The sequence below is a fragment of the Pholcus phalangioides genome, unplaced genomic scaffold (assembly GCF_987345545.1).
Source record: "Pholcus phalangioides strain wild (caught in Gottingen) unplaced genomic scaffold, Ppha-v1.0 ptg000024l_1, whole genome shotgun sequence".
Classification (NCBI taxonomy): domain Eukaryota; kingdom Metazoa; phylum Arthropoda; class Arachnida; order Araneae; family Pholcidae; genus Pholcus; species Pholcus phalangioides.
Window position 1 is genome coordinate 19,774,947 of NW_028301616.1, and position 18,580 is coordinate 19,793,526.

Consider the following 18,580-nt stretch of genomic DNA (forward strand, 5'->3'; position numbering starts at 1 on the left):
TCAGGGGTGCACACGGGCAACGGGGGGATGGAAAACCCCGTTTTAAAGGGGCTACAAAGCCGTTTTCACACCGGACCGCAAAATACTTGAGACCGTCCCTGCCGGCATTCCGGGAAAATCGAGGTTCGATAAAAACCATTGTACGCATTCAATGGAGATTTTAGAATAAAGATATTAACATTTTTTGGAATAAAGAGATGTTTAAAAAATTTTCAGAATCTGTGACTTGAATTTCCCGGCATGCCGGAAAATACGAGTATTGACATACTGTCTCCCTCGATGTTTCCCAGCATTCCGGATGATGCGGAGGAATATGGGATTAATTATTAATACTTAATTTTCATTAAATACATGGAGTATGTTTATCGATTTTTCTCTAAATACATGAATTCTTTGAGGGGTGTTGGTGCACACCAGTGCTATCTAAACAGATAATTCGGAGACCATGACCCACAAAAACGGTTAATCAGCAAGTTCTTTACCCAAGGAGTTGCCAGCATCATCCGAGTAAACATCAACACACCAGGTATGCGCAACGTCTACAAACCACGCCCCCTCAAAGTACGAGTTGAAGTGTCCAAAGAATATGTGCTCTAAACCCATAAAAACTACTACAGTCCAGCCAGTCAGTCCCCAAGGTTCCGATAAAGTGGAAAACACTGTTTTGCAATGGCATATTAAAATCCACTACATACTTTACGAGTGTTTTTTGTGTGTACGACATTATGATAAGATTTCTAAGGGAAAAAGACAAATATTGACAAAGGATTGGGTCAGAAAAACATACGATACATATATTTTTCTCTTGTATTATTTACTATATAAGTTATTTTTTGCCGAATTCCGATTCATACCGAGGTTCAAACCCATTCCAATAGCCGGTCTCGTGTTAAAATATCATCAACCAAATTCAAACCCAATTTATATTCAGTCGAGAATATATTCATCTCTGGATTCAAGACGGAAAGGTAAATCATTCATATTCTTGTTATTTTCTGCATTATTAACTTACTGGTGAGGGCAGTGCCGTCTTAAGGCATGGGCCGGGGGCCTCAAGAGAAAAGGGGGCCTCACAAAATAATGGGATCTGGTTGAGATTTTTAAAATTTGCCTGGTAGGGCCTCAGAAAAATCATTTGGCCCGGGGGCCCATGATGATCTTAAGACGGCCCTGGGTGAGGGTTGAATGAAGATACCTGACTCCGCTCCATTATAGTTAGGCTCTAACCAACCTTTCATTAGGTAGGCGAAGCCATGCTGACTGACCATACTTTCAGCCAGCGTAAATGGGAGATGATATGGACTTGGACTTTGGATGAACCGTTCGTAGGAGTCTTTTTCAATATATGATTAGAGACAAGTAAATTTAAAAAAATAATAATAATTTCCAAATCAGAAATTTGGCATTTATTCGCAAAAAATAAGATAGAAAAATGAACATTTTCATAAAAATAATTTTCAAACATAAAATTTCGCATTCATTTTGTTATTCTAAAATCGCAGATTTCGCATTTATTGCATCTATTCCGTAAATACGAAAATTACGTAACCTTATCCATGTACAGATTGCATAGCGTTTTACTGCTGAACCGTTGATCCTATAGAGCAGTGATTCCCAACGTGGGCGTTAACGCCCCCTGAGCGAATATTGCACTTAAAAACATGGAATTTTTTTTTTGTTTTGGCATTAAGAGAGGCAGAGCAAAAACTTTCTGGTTGGGATTTTGGGTGCACAGGGACTGTATATAAGAAAGTTAATTGTTTTATTTTAATAACGGTACAACTTTTGAAGCATTAATGCCTCATCTGAGGTCTACACATTATTTGGATACTTTTTCTAATTGGAATCTAATCTCTAGGAACAACGGCTCGCCAGTAAAATGTCATACCCTCTGTTACCTATGCACTCTGTATATGCAGTCTAATCCCGTCATAACGAACTCCAAGAGATCGGAGGAATCACTTCGTTATAACGAAATTTCGTTATAAAGGAATTCCGGATTTTTTCATTGTTCCTATGTAAGCTTATCTGGAGAATTAGAAAAGTGTTCCTTAAAACGAGATTTTCGCTATGTCGGTATTCTTATAACCGAACTCGACTGTATTATAGCTTTAGTATAAAGATTTTATGATGGAAATCGTTATAATTCTAATAATAGTTCCGTGTTTGGTTTCTTTTTTTTATCCACATTGTTTCCTATGGCGCACTATAATTATAATAATGAATAATGGCTCATTACAGTTGATGACGAGTGGAAAATACAAAATATTTCATCACTGTATTAATGTGATCGGCAATGTAGTTCTTTCGGCGCGTGTGAGTGTATATATAAATATTGTACGACAGAGCATATAAGCTAATTACTCTGCAGATGTTTTCGTGATCTTCCACTCAGTTTGAACGTGTCATCTTCAGCACCTGTATATCAACAGAAACTTACTTTGCATATTTGGAAAAAAAAATCACACGTAAGTTTGATTCGAATAGAGATAGATGTCCATCTTAAAAGCTGTCTTCAATCAACTTCAATAAGAATTTTGCAGTGAGTATTTGGTTTTTTTTTTTTCAATTACAGTTCAATTAAACGACGGATATTTTTTAAGTAGGTAGGACTGTTTGGTACGCAAACGGACGCCATTCTGATTCGAGTTGACTGTACATTCTTTGAACAGTAGTTCCCTTTTTGATACTCGAAATCACTGGTCAATCGAAACGAGTAAAGTTGTTCAAAACTCTCACTATATAAGCCTGAATTTACTCAGATAAGATTAACGAGAAAGCAGTGTTATAAACCAACCCTACGACACCATAGTAGCCAACGCAGTTGCATTGTAACTATAGTGCGTGCCTCATCTAGACCTGGTGAAAGGATTGCGAAATCACTATAGGTCACAAAGTGTGTGTGTATGTTAATTTCTTCTCTTTTTTGTTTATATTGTACCGTGTTTTGATGTTCACTGTGTTTTTGTGTTTATGTCTGATTGTGTGTGTGTATTTGAAATTTAAAAAAACTGCAAAATATTAGCACTGGGATTCCCCTTGAAATACTGGGCTGACATATACACTATCTTTTGAGCAAAAGTGTGAGAGTATATTATCCTATAACGCAGGATAGGGAGAACTCCACTATAGCCGCAGCCTTAAATAAGGATACGCAATCCTCCTCTGGTGGAAAAAACGGTTTTCTCCTCAATGTGATATTATATATGTCTAATCGTTGAATAAACCTGAACGGGGGACGGCTATTGGCTGTAGCAATAATACTGACGTCACACTGCGCATTCATGGCGGATTTTGAGTCGGCCTGAATTTGGTTATGCTCTTAGGCATTTCTGAGAGAATACGCAATCCTCCTACATATATCAAGCACCAATATACGCACGCCACATACGCATGTATGTGGATTAGCAAGCATCGTACGCACGTCTACTACCCCTGGCAGAACTGTTGGTTCACCCACGAAAACACTAGCAATGCTACGTTCAAAATGGAAAAAACAAAATTGAAAAATAATTCTTTTTTGAGTGAAATTTTTTTTTTTGTGAAAATCTGAATTCAGAATAAATGCCAAAAATTGCAAATTTATTGCTATTTGGAAATGATAATCAATTTATAAACATGTAACACCCGAGAAAAAAGGTTCGATCACCTCAGTGTTTTGAGGGGGAAAAAGTGATCGATTATGGGATCTAAAATAAGAAATTTAATATTCCGTAACTCCATATTTGGTCCGGGGATGACGGCTTTCTTTCTTTGGGGGCATAGACGCAATAAGAGCTTTCTTCCCAGATGGCTCTAATTGCTTGTTTCTCAGCTTGCTTTCTCGATTGGGTTATACCTGTTGGCAGGCCAATCCGTCGTTGAAATATGTTAGCACTTCTTAGATACCTCTCAACTTTTTTACTGCGGTGGCAATTAGCATTGTCGTCTTGAAATGGAAAGTCAGCCCCAAACCAATTGGGGGGGCCATTCAAGTACTACGTAAGCAGATTTTTAGCCATTTTTGACCCCTCCCCTTGTCAGCAAAAGGCAGCAAAACACTGACGCCCCCCCCTCCCTCCCGTCAGCAAAATTTCGTCAGCAGCTTAGAATATTTCATATCTTCAAAAAGGGGTGGTTGATGACGTAAGCAACCTTCAAACCCCCCCTCCCCCCCTTGTCATAAAAAGTCAGCAAATCCGAATCCCCACCCCCTTTCGATGCTGACGTAATATTTGAATGACCCCTTGTCAACACTGGGAATCAAAAAGTTCCCGATTCCAAGAATGTCCATGTTCTGAGTTGACTGATTTTTGTCATTTATTCCGAACTCAGAATGATTGAGTTTAAAAACTTTCATTCGGAAAAGAAAAATTAATCTTGTTTTTTGCGTTTTAAACGTAGCATTGCTAGTGTTTTCGTGGGTGAAGGGACACTTTCTGCCAGGGGGGCTGTTCAAGTATTACGTAGGTACAAGTATTACGATTTTTAGCCGTTTTTGACCACCTTCTCCCTCCTCGTCAGCAAAAGTCAGCGAAACTCGGACACCCCCCCCCCCTGCCAGCAAATTTTCGTCAGCACTTCCCCCCCCCCCATCCCTATCTCCTAACGCATATTGGAATCAGAGACGTACGCGGGGGGGGGGGGGCCCTGTTCAAAAAAACTTCCTTTTAAGCGAAAAAAATGTTTAAAAACAAATTAAAATTTCGAAAGAAAATAACTTTATGCATATTATAACCCATTTCTGTTAATTTCAGTGCTATTTGAAGGCTAAGAACTGAAAATTTCTTTTTAAGAAAGTCATTACGACCCACCCTCTAAGTCATATATGCTAAACCCATGGCCTGTGAGCCAAATGTGGCCCGCTACCTCAAACCTAATTTCGTAAAAATGAACTAAGCAGAACATTTACAGATCGATTAAGCGGCCCGTGGCACGTTTTCAGGTCATTTAAGTATGCCCGTGGCACGTTCACAGATCACTTAAGTGACCCGCGACACATTTACAAATCAATTGAACGGCAGGGTTCAAGAACATTTAAGCGGTCTGTGGCACATTTAGACATGCCTTTTGTGGCACAGTTTTCGAGCACATAAGCAGCCCGCAGTACAGTTCTACATCATTCAAGTTAAACGCGGGACATTCCCTGATTTTTTTTGTGATCCGTATCATACTACAGATTATTTGAGTGACGCGCGGCGCAGTTCCAGAGCACTTAAGCGGCCCGCTACACATTTCTAGAAGACTTGAGTGGCCTGGAGGACACATTTCCAGCTCACTTGAAGAATTAACGGGACATTTAAAGGTCACTAAAGTGGTTATATAGAGCAGTGGTTCTCAATCTGTTTTTGTCCATGGCCCCCCCTTTCAACCATTTCTCATTCCTATGGCTCCCTCTTGCGAACATGAATAATTATTTCCTACCCCTCCCCCTCTCCCCGCCCGTTTTTCCATTAGAAGATAGTTATTCAAAAATTGTCTGAAGTATATAAATATGTTTTAATTTATGAAAATGACGAAAGAGCAAAATAAACGTAACAGAATACAGTAAAAAAAGAAATAGAATAAATTATTTTCAATCAATGCAAATTCTGCACTTGAAGACGACACAATGTCATCAAGTTACTCTTTACTGGATGAAAAACTTGTATTATTTCAAATTAGTTTATTTTTGTGTAAATGTGATTATGGTTTCGTTGAGAAAATTTCAGTTGTAGCTTCCAAAATACGCATTCTTATAGTGGTAAAAATCGCAAAAAAGTGGCAGCAAGCAGTTTCATTAATTTTATTCTCTTCATGCGGATAGTAAGTAGTATATAATGAGAGAGTAGCCACACAGAAATGAATCACAATTGAAAAGTTCAACCTTTCACATCGTTTTTGATAATGTATCAAGGATATAAAGAAGGATATAAGAATGTTCATGTTGTAGCCATACCATGAACTTAAAAAAATGAACTAAAATACGTGTGAAAAATTTTTAAATATTTGTTTGAAACATTCATTCCAGAGAAATCATGTGCGCAGTCACAAGGCCGGATTAACCATTAAGCAAAATAAGCACGTGCTTAGGGCATCAGTACAAAAGGGGCACCACCAAAAAGATATCATATGGTATTTCTTTTTAATGCACGATTTTTTTTTCAACATCCATCATCCGATAGAAGATCCTAAAATTGTAAGAACACTCGATTGTATAGTTGAAGATCATTATCACAAGAATGGCACGAAAGATGAGAATCTAATAATATTGCAAACTAGACTTCACATTATTGCCAAGTTTTTCTCTCGATTAGCTTTTCACAATTTTCATAAAGTACGCCCAGGGCTGTCTCTTAACATTATCACACGCCCACATACAAAGCGATTTATCTGACAAAAGCACTACTACCTTGCTGAAAATTCCTACCTACCTATTTGCATATTTACTCTTGAAAATAGGAACCAGATCTAATTGTCACTTGGTTGCCAGAAGAGTGACCAGATGGGCCCCATGCAGCAAACCAAGTTCTACAGAATAAGGACATGATTTTTGTGGGTCATTAGGGGATCAACTGTGTAGTTTGATCTATAGAAGTAAAAGAAATGCTACCAGGTGTAAATTACAAACTTGAGAATATATCTAAAAAGAAAAAATACCCAAAATATACATAACGGTGAATCGTCACAAATAAGATACCTATTGGCAGGGCCGCAACTGGATACTTGGTTAGCCGGGGCAACTACTTATTTAGGCAACCCCCCCCCCCTCCCGTAATGCTGAAGGATAGGTTGAATGGTTGAATTTGCGCCCCCTTTTGTAATGCGCTTGGGGCACCAGACTCGCCTGCTCCCCCCCCCCCCCACTACTTGCGGCCCTGCCTATTGGTAAGATTATGGCCATGATAAGATTCAATGGTTTCTCCTTGGAGTGTTGTTACAGACTTTATCTCATCAACCGTTCGTCGTAGTGGTATGGTTATAATTTTAAAAATTCTCAAAATATGACCAAAAATCACCCTGTACGAGTTTTGAGGATGAAAATACAGTGAACACAAAATGAAAAATGTAAATTTTTGTACGATTCCCCCCCCCCCCTCTAATTTCCAATCAGACAGTTGTTGCTCTTTCTCTTCTGAGCCCAACAAACAAATCACAATGTTTTTAACTGCATCATTCCCTGAGATATTTAAATTCAAAATCGGAGACAGGTTCGCGCTCAGGAGAATTTCGCGGCCCAATGCAAAAAAAATTTTTGCGGCTCCCTCTAAAAACATTTTATGTAGTTGTTCCCGACTTACAAACTTTTCGAGTTGCGAACATAAATCTTGGAGGGGAATTTTTTTCAGAGGGAACGCATTTTATTACACTAATTTTTTTTCCATTATTTCAGGAACGCGTTGATAGTGTGGATCGTAATCAAACACGATCCATTGAGAGGGAATGACACATTTCAATTAGGTTTACAAAATTCATAGATTATTAATAATAATTAGCGCGTGGTCCACCTGCTGACATCATGGCTCGAACCATATTGAACAGTAATAAAATTTTGTCATACTTTTAAAGCGCTGCTTCATCATCTCTTTATCAAATATACGTTGCAATTCGATAACTTTGATCATTTTTCGAATTTTTTATTCATGTTTTTGTTTAATTAATATAAATTAATAGAAGTAAAGGAATCAATTACTGGAATTCCATGACTTCCACAAGAGTAGGGCTGACAGGCAGGATCGTCGTAATAGCATTATAGGCCCCCCCGAGCCAAGGGTTTTTTTGGAGGCCCTACGTGGAAAATTCTCTACGTCTCGTTTTTCTGATGCACCCTCTTCTCTCGATGACCTTCGGGCCGGGCCGGGGTGGGGGAAGCATGCGTTAAGACGGCACTGCCTAAGGTTCGTTTTCAGTTTTGAATCTGGTAACCCTATCTGAAGACCACATAATCCGTGTCTTCACTTATTTGTTCCATCATACATATTGTCCGTATGTTTTTGTTGAAAGAAATAATTATTTTTTTTTTACATATAATCGATTATTTCAAATGTACGAATTTTGTTACCGAAATTTTCGCCTCATAAAAAAATTTCATGCCAAAACATGACAAAGAACTCTCTTTTATCATCTCATGAGTTGCCTGAAATTTCGAGATTAAATGGCAGCACCAGAGTATATAAATCAAGCCTCTGGAGAGAGTAGGACGTCAGCGGTCTCCGCCTTGGCAGTGCTGAGAACTGTCACCCCCCCCCCCCAACATCTTTCGTCGGAACATCACGTGACTCGGTGAAAACAAACACGGACCCCCCCCCCCCCCCCCGTTATTTTCTTATGGCATAAATAGGAGTTTAAAACAATAAATGAAAAAAATAATTTCAGCGTGGACGAGATAATTCCAAAATTAATGAAAGTTATAATTTCATCATTAAAGAAAGATAATTTCAGCAATAATGGAAGAAAATATTCTAGAATTAATGTAAGCGATAATTACAGCATTGATAAAAGTGATAATTCCGAAATTAGCGAACGAATTAATGAAAGCGATAATAATAAAATTAATGAAATATAATTCCAGAATGAAGGAAAGAGATAATTCCAAAATTAATGAAAGAGACAATTCCAGAATTAATGAGATATAATTTCGGAATCAACGACAGAAATAATTCCAGCATTAATAAAAGGAATAATTTCAGCATTAATAAAAGGAATAATTTCAGCATTAATGAAAGAAAAAATCCAGAATTGATGAAAGCAATTATTTCAGAGGTAATGAAAGAAATAATAATTAATAAAGGAAATAATTCCAGAATTAATGAAAGAATATTCAAGAAATAATGAAAAAATATTCAAGAAATAATGAAAGAATATTCAAAAAATAAGGAAGGAAAATTTCAGAAAAATTGCCAGGCGGGAAGTTTGTTTTGACCGAGTCACGTTATTTCCTTGCATTTGATGTCGCTGCAGTCGCGGTGGCTGGATGCTCTCTCCAGTAATAAGTCCGACCAGTAATGTCGTCTGCTTCTCTGCAGGTTACTTGTTTTGGGCGTCTCCTTGTGTCCTTAAAAAATTACTGAACTGGCAGTTCGAACTTCCAGTTCTGTTTGTGAGCTTAGCTTCTAGGGAACCGACTTCTTCTCTGTCGTCTGCTCATTAAGAGGGCTCTTTATTTCGGACGTCTCCTTATACTCAAATAAAATAACCGAACTTACAGTTTAAATTTCCAGTTCAGTTTATGAGCTTTGTTTATAAGGAACTGAGCGGAATAAAGAATATAATTTTTTTTCACTTTGAACTTCACTATCACCACATGAGTCACTTTTAAATTTGACATTAGATGGCAGCACATTATTATAAAGTGCAGTGTGGAAAAATTCACTTTTTACGATCTTACCTGTCGTTTGCTCGTGTGGAGGACCTTTGTTTTGGATGTCTCTTTGGGTGTTGAAAAAATGACTGAACTGGAAGTTTTTGATCTTTCAGGTCAGTTTATAAGCTTTGAATGAAGAATTTAGTTTTTTATACCTGAGCTTCGTCATCACCACATAAGGCACTTCTGATTTTGAAAGTAGGTAGCAGCACCAACAATATTTTTAAAATGAATGTCTTACGGCCGTATTCACCAACACAGTTTCAACTGCAATCGCAGGTGGAAGGATTGAAGATCGAAACGGATTGGTTAAATTAAGGATTTTAACCAATCCGTGTCGATCGCTGATCGTTTAACCTGCGATCGCAGTTGAAACTGTGTTGGTGAATACGGCCGTTAAAGTATTCTAGAGTATTAAATATTAATTTTAATTCCCTTTTAAAATTGTTAGTGCAATTGTGAATTTGCGGCAAATGCTGCAAGGCAAAAAAAAAAACCCATTTCGTAACATTTCGAGTCACCCGATATATACAGATTTTGTCATTGCGTAACGCAGTGACAAAACTGTTCATGTGAATATAATAATGATTCATTATCAGGATTTCAAGCCCATCGGAAAATATAAATAAGGGGCCATTCAAGTATTACGTAAGCAGATTTTCAGTCATTTTTGACCCCCTTCTCTTCCCCCCCCCCCGTCAGCAAAATTTCGTCAGCAGCTTAGAATATGTAGTATATTCATATCTTCAAAAAGGGGTGGTTGATGACGTAAGCAACCTTCAAACCCCCTCCCCCCTTGTCATCAAAAGTCAGCAAATCCCCTCCCTTCCCGATGCTGACGTAATACTTGAGTGACCCCTTACCGCAAAGTAATTTTTCTTTTGGCACAGATTGCACCTCTTATTGAAAGCAGGACAATGTCCTCTCTTGTGTTTTCGACCATAGGAATTACAATATTTTTCGGGCATTGAATATACTCTTAGGGCCATTCAAGTATTACATAAGCTGATTTTAAGCCATTTTTGACCCCCCCCCCCCGTCAGCAAAATTTCGTCAGCAGCTTAGAATATTTCATATCTTCAAAAAGGGGTGGTTGATGACGTAAGCAACCTTCAAACTAGAGTAATTAGTATTAATGTATTCCTTAATACATTTACGTATATATACCAAAATATGCTTTTCAGAATGAGGAATTTATGGCAAATATTTTATTTAAATAGAATGCAATGAAAACGCACCCTCTAGACAATGGCAGTTTTGCATAAAAATGTATAACTACCTCTAAAAATAGTATTTTTATCTCTCTTCACGCCTGACATAGAACTATTACAGAAAAGAAATTTTTTTATTGATTAATTTGTGTTTGTCGTATGTGAAATTGCCCTCAAACAAGAAAAATCAATTAATTAATTGATTAATTAATTTTCAGTCAATATCTTTATTAGGACCATCTGAGTTAAGATCTGAAGTCACTATGTGTACCTCAGATGTTAACTGAATGAAAGAATCATTCTAAAAACTACTTAATGCCTAAAAAAAAATGAAGATTCACATATGTATACTTCTGGAGCGAAGAGGTTACACATGTGTGACATGTGACATACATTTACGTACTCTAAATTATTACATATACACGCTACACGAAATTTCATTTCTTATAATTTAGAAAAGTACTAACGATGAGGTATGGCAATTTTCTTGAAAAATTCATTTTATTCCTGAAATATTATGTAAGTGTTTAAATTTTTGTGTGATAAGGTTATAAAAGGTTTTTCAAGAATGTTGGAAATGAAACTTTTACTTATTATTTAAATATTTCATGACTGAATATGGTATGAGTGTGACTGTGTTACATTACATAACATAATACTATGATGCATTATAATTATATACTCAAAATAAATGTATGATTAAAGTAATTTTAATGTTCTTGGAAGATAATTTTTATGTTTTAATAACCCCTAGTTAAAATCGAAATTAAAAGTGGCAAAGTGAATGAGAAGAGAATATTTAAAAATATAAATGAAATAGGCTGTATATATAAGAGATGGGTTATGCAACTCTTATAGGTTATATAACAATAGGTTATAGGTTGTATAATACGATTTAAAAACTCAAAAGTCTTAAATTATTAGTAATTATCCCTTTTGGAAAATCAAAAAAATTTCGTTTTTCAATATTTGTTTATATTATATAGAACTGATTTTTTTTTTCGAATCCCTCATTCCCTAAATATTTTACAAAAGAATGAATGAAATTCATTGAACAAATGAAAGAAAGTTTTCATCAACTCGATCGAGTCAAATTTCGTTACAACAACATCCTAGCATTGACACGAAATCACTATGTTCTGCGAAAACGAGAAAAATGTAATAGCGCAGAACCTGTTCTTTCCCCGACAATACTGCTCATCTTTTCTTCACGTTCGACAAGTTTTATGAATAGCGTGCGCGGTCTATTATATCTTTAGTCTATGCACACACACTAGGGAAAGGTTTTTCTCGTTTTTGGTACAACCAGTAAGATGTCATTAAGAATATTTCATATTGTTATAAAATGTGGTTGATTACTACGTAAGCATCATTCAACCCCCCCCCCTCTCTCCCTCTCTCTTGCCATCAAAAGTCAGCAAACCCGAAACCCCCTCCCATTGATGCTGACGTGATACTTGAATGACCCCCCAGGGTTAGTAGTTTCGAGAGATTCACAAGCTTCCTACGCATTTCAACGGATATGCACGCCGACGCATTTATGTGGGTATGCAAGCCTCACATGTCTTTAAGCAAAGCAAAATGCTTTTGCTAAACAAACATTCTACCTCATTTCTAGGGATGTATCCCCCAAGGCATTGCAAGAAATGCGCAACTGGAACGTCTTAACGCATTAGTCCACCCGCCCACGACTAATTGAGTTCTTTGATACCTCTCAGTTTTCGAGGGTTGCGGTTGAAACCACGCCGCCGCCTGCACAGAGCCATCTTGGCTTTACATATTTGAACATTTTTGACGCACCACGGTCATTTTCTGCACACGAGAGCTAATTCTAGAACAGGACCTACAATTTATTGCCGATTCCGAACGGCAGGCTTTTTTTTTATACTCATCGAGAGGTTGGTGCGCTAACCTGTCGATGGGAGACTCCCTGCGGTAGAAATTTTTTTTTTCTGCGGTCATGTCACCGTTTCTGTAGCACCCGTGTCAGGAATGTTTTCGGACAAGGGATGAACCGGGTATCGAACTCTCGACACCTCTAAACATCCTTTGGTACTTTAGGAGAGTATCCCCTCTACACATTTCCGGGAGGGAGAGAGTACTCTAATGAGTGCTTGTAACGTATGCGTTAACGTAACCCTCCTACGCATCTTCAAGGTACCTGAAGAATGAAAGGTTGGAAGCGATTATTCATAAACTTTTCGGGTCTCGGTGCATAGGTGGAGATAGACTTGGAAGTCTGGGGGGGGGGGACACGATGATGATGTCAATACATTAGATTAGGGGTCTTTAATCCATGGCCCGCCGTCGATACTTCAGTGGCCCGCCAAAACATTTTGATCGATTGACGCAATATCATTCAAAAATAGGGTAAAACGAAGATTTTGACAAAAAAAGTCACCCAGCTTCATATAGACTTATAACAAGGACAGGTTGATTAGTGTACAGTATTTAGCTTCTTAATAAGGCCTTTAACGCAAAAGAAACCACACCATACACATCACCATAAATAACTTCGAGTACATCCCATTCTCAATGAACTGGAGAAAGCAGAAATGAACGGAATTTCCATGGTATCGTATTTCTCGGGTGCATGGTTGGCAAAGGAGCAGATGAATGCATGCATCTTTATTGGTTGGAAGAAGGATTTGTACAATATTGGTACGGTTAATTTACTTTTTTGTCTTTGAAGCCTTTGATCAGAAGCCTTTTAGTCTTTAAATGAGTGTACAATGGCGAACCGTGATAGCAAAAAAAAAAAAGGAAAGTTGAGGAAAAAGTGATATTTTTCCAAGAAAAGTGGTCATCCCATTTTTTATTTCTTCGTCGAACACTAGGCTAAAGCAGTTTGTCTCATTTGCAATGAGAGCGTAGCCATGATGAAAGAATACATTATTAAGAGACATTACGATACCAAGCATAGTGCGAAGTATTCTGGATTGGACGGACATTTTTGAAGTGAGAAAGTCAATGAACTGAAATCGCAGCTGAACTGCCAACAGAGTCATTATTCTTCGGAAGAAATGAACAGTCTAAAAATTGTGTTCGTGTTAGTTATATAATAGCAGAAAAAATTTCGAAACGTGGGAAGTCCTTCTTTGATGAAGAATTCGTTAAAGAATGCCCTCAGTCTGCAGTTGATGTGCTTTGCCCATCACAGTCTCAAGCTGTTTCGAACATTAGTTTGTCTGATGTGACAGTAGCAAGACGCATGGAGGATCTGTCAGCAGATGTATTCAAGACCTTCAAATCCAAATGTGAGGAATTTTTGTTTTACTCGGTATCTATTGATGAATCGACGGATGCAACAGATGCACTAGCGGTCATTTTCATTCGTGGTATTGACAAAAACTTCAAAATTGTTGAGGAGTTAGCTAGTGCAATTGCACTTACGGATACAGCCCGAAGTTTGACTTATATTCAAGTTTGGCAGAAACATTGGCCAAATGTGAGTTGGACTTAGGCAACATATCTGCCATAACTACAGATGGCGTTCCCTCTATAACCGGTCAGAAGACAGGGGTAATCACATTGATAAAGCCAGATGCCGAAAAATTCGGAAATACGAAGATGATGGCTTTCCACTGAATGAAGAGGAATACAAAATCAAAAACTAGAATGCGTCTGACTGATCGGTATTTGGAGGGTACTTTACGAATAGCAACAACACAAATTTTACCTAACATTGAAGCTTTAGTCAAGCAAAAACAATGTCAAGTTTCACATTAATTTAGAAATTGCGTCCACTCGCATGCGTAATTTAAGTAACTAAAGGTTTTTGTTTTTGATTCGGTACGTAATTAATGCAACATTATACGTGGATAAACAAAAATCATCCATTTTCATTCTGTTTCATACAATATAAAAAAAATACCTAAAATAATTGGTCTTACCCCAATTCAGTTTAATTTTTAAACAAAAATTCTACATAATGGAATCATAAAATATGTAGTACGCGTCGCATTTTAATTTGTCGTATCTGAGCGTACGTAGAATCAACGTTTGGCGGGGGGGGGGGGGACACACACACTAAGATGGATTGGAGGCACAAGAAATCTGAGAAAAATTTAGATTTACCAACTTTCAAGCGCATTTTCAAGGAACAGAAATGTATTAATATAACAAATAGTTGACACTATAATTTAAAATGTTTTTTAAATCATTAAAAATTAATTGAATGTTTTTAAACATTTTAAAATATTGTGAAACATATTTAGTTTGTGATCGTTTTTGGGGGTGCCCCCCCCCCCTACGCCGTTAATGAGTGGCCGTGGCCCGCGGAACACGACAAATGTTTTATGTGGCCCTCGAGCGTAAAACGTTGAAGACCCCCTACATTAGATCATTCGACTCCACCTTTGACGCTGGGGGTGGGGGGGGGGGCGTATCTCCGCCCATGTCTCGGTGAGAGAGAAATTATAGACCTATATAGTGGCGAAAGTTGCTCCACTAAAAATCGTAGGTGTAGTTGAAGCACTCGGTGTGCATGAAAGGCCGTGTCGATATCAAAATACGATCGAACCCTAGCCATCGTACGAAGCCATCGTGGCAACACAAACTTTCAGCCATTGTCTACAGAATATGAATTTCAATTAATCTCGTATCAATCCTTTTTTTTCTTCTTTTTTTGACCTTGTCATTGAAATCATGCGTCAATAACATATGATTATGCAAATGGCGATTAAACGGTCATCTCTGAATAATGTAAGAGTAATCCACTTTCCTATTTGGAAACCAACGAAGGGGGGAAAAAACAGAATTTTTTATTATATATGGAGTTTTTTATTTTTAAAAGCAACATTCGAGGCACTTGAAAACGCATCGAACCGCTATTACATGCGTCCGTGGCATAGCAACACGTGACCAAACGATGACGTCCTTGACAAAGACTTGATCTGAGACGTCCTTGAAATATTCAGTCTCTTGGCCGTTGGAATAAAAAAATATATATATCCCTTCGAGCCATATTTCGCGAACACGTGACGTCATCGATTAATTCTCACCGTCTCATTTATCGTATGTTTACTTGTTACTAAGGCCTTGTGGAGAAAAATCATGGCCTCCGCACCTTACGATCAGTCTGTAGAACCGTGAGGAAGTCATATGAAATATTAGAAATTCGTGACGGAATTTAAGACCCCGTTACGCTTTACGGGTGGGCTAACGAAGCTTGAACTGGCCCTGAGTCCACCAATTTCCAAAAATTATTCAATTTTTTTTAATATGCGAAAAAAAAACAGACAGGCTCAAGAGGGCCGTCATTTCAACTTTTCCCGGGGGAGGGTGGGGGGGGGGGGGCAAAGCACATGTACTTAATGTATGTATGTATATATATATATATATATATATCATTTTTAGTGTATTTTCAAAAGCCGGAGGGGGCCGTTGCCCCGCCTGCCCCCCCCTAAATGACGGGCCTGAGGCTCAAGAAGCCGACAGAAATTCTAGGAGACCGGATCTTGCTATGATGGCCCGAACTGACAGCCAGAGCCCGGCTTTGAAGGGCGTGAGCAAAGCATATATATTAAGAATACCGCTGTTGTGGTCGAGCGGTCATAGTGACGAATTCGCATAGCGAGGACCCGGGTTCCAACCCCACCGTCGCCACAGCGGTGGTAGGCTGAGGTTGGTTTTCTGTGGTTCCCGACTTCGAGGCGTGAATGTGCGGCCGATATCCCCTTTAAAAAGACTCGCCACGTACAGCAACGGGCCTACAACGGTACAATTATTCAATCATTGTACTTGACTCATAGTTAGAAAAATCGATAGCAGATGGCACAACTACACATAACAATCTTCACGTTAGGTTCACAACACGTACACGCACATTCCAACATGTACCAATTCATTAGAAATTCCGCAGAGTAGTGTGTACGAGGTGTATGTGCGGCTTAATAGTAGTAAATATTAAGAATACCCACGACTAACGTGAAATGTATTTGATTAACCATATATATACATAACCTATGTTTAAATCAATTAGATTTTAGTATCTCAATCTTCGGCAGGTACAAAGGAAGTGGCCGACCGAATGTATGGCATTAGGGCTGCATCGGGGGTGAGCTCTATACCGGGCCGTAAACTTTGATCAAAATGCTTTAACCTGCTCATTCATTTTTATTTTAACTGTTCAAAAGGGCCTTATGTTTAATTGTATCAATTTATAGCGATAGAAAAGCCAAATCGATGATTTTTACGCCTTATTAACAGAAATACGTGCATACATACATTTATAAACGGCGAAATGTACTAGGGTAACAAAGAAATGATCGAGGCGAAACATCCGGGAAAAATGTCGGAATCAAAACAACCGAAAGGAAAGGGGATGTCAGGAGCGAAATGTTCGAGGGGAGAAAAAGTCAGGATCAAAACAATAGGGGATGAAACTTATGGTGGGAAACGTTAGGCTCGAAACATTGCACTGTGGTGTCGTTTTGCGGAAATCGTGGCCAAAACTCCCAAAAAAAAGTTCTGCAGTTCAATCCTGATTTTTTCACAGATGAGGAGTGAATAAACCCCGGCTTCTCGACGCATGTTTTTTTTTTTTCGTTCATCACCTCAGTTTTCGAACAGAAAGAGCTCTAATGTGGTGATTCAGCAGGTTGCAGCATCCCGCACATCCAACTAAACCTTTTACAAGATATACAGAAGACTGGATGTGGTGAAGATATTTATTATTTGAGATGTCAATTTTTTAAGGAAGGAAAAAACTCATCTCTGCCTCTACCGGGAGTCGAATTCGGGTCCCTCGATTGCCGGACGAGTGCTCTGACCACTAAGCTACAGACGAGATAGAGACTTTCTTTCGCTAGAGCGTATATATGCCGAACGGAACCGTGCAATGGACAGTGAACCGATCAGCTAATAGCTCATCCAGTCTTCTGTATATCTTGTATTAACAAGTGGAGAGCGACATTCATGTCATAAACCTTTTACAAAACCGTTCCCGTTTAGAAATTTCAAATTTTAGACAGTTATTTCTTTTCTCTTTCAGGTGAGTTAGCAATTTGGAAATACATTTTGAATTTTGTTTTTGGTATTTTTATTAAACAATAAATTATTGTTTCAACCAAGTCATTTTTTATAAAAAGTTCATTTTTGTGAGTGGTGGAAGAAGAAAATGTCCCCTGATGTGTCCTCCTGAAATTCATTTCTGTTAGTTCTGTTCAGTTTATGAAAAAAAGTGAAATTAGCTGCTAATATCTGCTACTCCGCTGACCACAGCGACTTTTCTTCAACATGTTATAGCCGAGTCTTACCTAAACAAATGCAGAATAGATTTGAATTTAAGAAAATTTCTTTAAAAATGGCAGATTATTGCTCTGATAATTTCAGATTATTATAGCTTTAACATTGGAAACTGCAACTCTTTTTAGTTTCAAACTCAAGGTACTTCACCCTGAAAAAACCTTAGATTTATAGAAATACTTATAAAGGATCATGGCTCAGACTTTAAGCCGCAATGCACCGATTCAGAAAATCGCTTAAAGAATGAAGTTCTTACACAGAATGAAGTTTTAAATGCTTAAATAAAGCAAAATTTGAGACGTGTGCAGAAAACGCAAAAAAGAATAAATTGCAAATCCGACTGGTCTTAACAAACGTTCTCATTTTCTGCGAAGTACCCACGAGGAATCTGTGGTGAGCACATATCAGAATTTGCCGAGACTAACAAGAGAACAAAAAGAAGGAAAATAACAGATTGAATTAAGGAAACAGCGCAAATTCATCAAAAACTTAAATAAATTTAAAAACATTTCTCGCAAAAATTCTCAAGATGTGCATCAATTCATAACTTTTTCTGATCCATTCAAATCATGGGGGGGTAACAGCGAAGATAAAAATGTGAGATTACCGCACAAAACGTCTTCAATAAGACAATACAAGTTTTAACTATTTGAGGGATATTTATATAAAATTGATTTTCTGTGTGTCTATGTTTATAGATCTACAATTTTATACTACTAATAAACCACACATGTACCTCATCCATGTTCCTCTCCGGAACCTCTAACGAATTAGTACATGCGGGAATGTGCGTGCATGT